We start from the raw sequence: 2,873 nt of genomic DNA on the forward strand, positions 1-2,873 counted from the left end.
CTTGTTCTCTCATGTGTTGGGGTCCCCAGAACCAGGGGCTGGGGCACAGTATAGTGGGTGTGAAGTCAAGAGAAATGAGGCAAGCATGTATATTAGGGTAATTAACCCTAACTATCACAGAGACAAAGCCCAAAAGCTCAGCAGAAGTAGTTGTGTGGCCTCCCTGTTGTAGGCATGCACATACACCAAAACACAATTTGAAAACCATTATTGGATGAATAGAAAAAAGTTTGGAATGATATACACCAGAATGTTAAAGATGATAGAGAATGATGATACATTTGTTTTTGTTTTCTTCTTTTTGTTTATCTTTATTTTCCAGCTTTTATGAAAAAAATACTCGTGTAATTTTTCAAAAGCTACTTTTGAAAAAGATTTTATATACATGTACACACACACACACACACACACACACACACACACAAACTTTTACAATAAGGAAAAAGGCTTGCCAAAATCAAAACAAACCAAATGACATCTTGCATGTGATTTTTGCTTAAATAATGATAATAATATCTAACACTTATCAAGCACTTACTATACACCAGTTACTATCCTAAGTGTTTTACAAATATCTCATTTGTTACTTGCAGCAATCCTGAGGTAGTTACTATAGTTTTTTCCCCATTTTGCCACTGTGAAAACTGAGGCACAGAGAGGTTAAGTGACTTACTTCATTTTAAGGTAAGTGGCAAAGCCAAAATTTGAACCCAGGCACTGATAGCTCCAGAGCCTGTGCTCTTAAACACTACTTTATATTACCTCCATTAGAATATGTACATAGCATCTTTTCTAGGCCTCAAAATCTCTTCTACCCTAAAAACAAACACAAAATGTCCTTTTTCTTCTTCTTCCTCAAGCCATGGTTCTTTCTTTCCCTTTCTCTTTTCTGCCAAACCTCTCAAAATTGTGGTCTATACTTGCTGCCTACAGTTCCCCTCACTGTCCTCTTCACTCCTCAAGCCCAGCAATATTCCTTTTGTTTCTACTTCTTCACAGAAGATACTTTTTGACAATAACCCATGATATCCTAATCACCAATACTGTTTCTCAGAGAGAAAATTCCACAACTCTCTGGACTGGAGCCACAACAAAGTCATGATCTCTAAACTCAGCTTCTTAGAAACCTTTCTTTCTATGTGTCCCTAATCAGCTCCCCACTACTCTCTTTTCTATACTCAGCAGATGGCCTTCCCTCCTAGTTCGCTGAGAATGACAAGGGCATCATCAAATCAAAACCTCTCAACCTCCTTTGAACCTAGTTCCCTTCACAAACTTACCTTTTCTTTTCCCTTCTCTTGTGTTTCAGTGTCAGTGTTTCCTTTCTGGCAATAAATTCCCCCACCTGTGCTCTGGAGCCAACTTTCTCCCCCTCCTTAGAGATCTGGCTCTATCCATCCACCCGCCCTCATACCTTCAACCTCCATCTATCCACCCCTGATCCCTTCCTGATTGGATAATTACAGTAGCCTTTTAATCGATCTACCCACCTTCATCAAATCCTTCTTGTGTTCTGCAGCCAGAATGATCTTACTAAAACACAAATATGACCATGTTGCATTTCCTCGGGTTGCTCCCCACCATATAGCTGCTCATGTAACAGAGAATGTAATAATACATCCTCCCCTAAACTCTTAAAAGTCATCAAAACTGCCAGAGGGCTGGGCCTCTTTAGCCTACGATTTCTGTCTCCTACCCCCATTTAGGTATGCCTTGAGTAGCAGGGGTGGAGGTGGGGTGCGGGGGAGCTGGTAGTTCTTTTTTCTGTCAGTTGGCTACAAGGTTTTGAGTCATTACTATGCAGTCAATCACTGTACGTAGGGGCAAGAAACTCTAGGCAGGAGGACAGCAGGCTGCAGGGCAATAAGATTTCTCTCTGCTTTTTGAATCTCTATTACACTGTAAATGTCCCCTCAAGTCAAGTCAATGAACATTTGTTAGCACCTACAGAGTTCCCCTCACTGTGACCAGTATCATAAAGAACTTATAGAGAACTTGATGGTCTGGTTCAGGCATTAAGAAGCTGTGTATCTCCTATTTATGAAGTATCTTTCATGTGCCAGCCACTATCCTAGGTTATTTATACCTACTATGTCAGTTAGTACTGTATCATTGCCACCATTTTATAAATGAGGAGATTGAGGCTTGCCAAAGGGTCACGCAAGCAGAATGTGGAACATCTGGGTTTCAAATCCAAGTCTGCCACCTGCAAAGCCTTTTGTTATGGCACTTTTTGAAACCTGTTTGGGAAGATAGGGTTGATACTCTTGAAATGAAGACAGCATACTGGAATATATATGATCAGGAGATAATTTGTGTTATAGTTGAAAACAAAATAATGGATGTGAAATGTCTAGGATTGAAGTTCAATGAACTATGGAGCTAATTTTCATTTAGCCACGAATTACGTATTTACCCTTAAATATATTACCCCCTTTGGGCATTAGTCTCCCATTTTTAAAATAAAGAGGTGAAAAGAAAAGTCTCTAATAAACAATCTAACCTTTTACCTAAAGGATCTAGAAAAAGAACAACAAAAAAAATCCAAAGTTACAATAACAACAAAAAAAACAAACGATCCAGTCAAAAAATGAGGCAGAGGACCTGAACAGACACTTCTCTCCAGAGGACATACAAATGGCCAATAAATACATGAAAAGATGCTCAGCATCACTAGCTATTAGGGAAATGCAAATCAAACCCACAATGAGATACCATCTCACACCTGTTAGAATGACTATAATCAATAGGACAAGAAATAACAAATGTTGGAGAGGATATAGAGAAATAGGAACCCTCATACACTGCTGGCGGGACTGCAAATTGGTACAGCCACTATGGAAAACAGTATGGAGGCTCCTCAAAAAATAAGA

Source organism: Pteropus alecto, unplaced genomic scaffold (genome assembly GCF_000325575.1).
Source record: "Pteropus alecto unplaced genomic scaffold, ASM32557v1 scaffold374, whole genome shotgun sequence".
Taxonomy (NCBI): domain Eukaryota; kingdom Metazoa; phylum Chordata; class Mammalia; order Chiroptera; family Pteropodidae; genus Pteropus; species Pteropus alecto.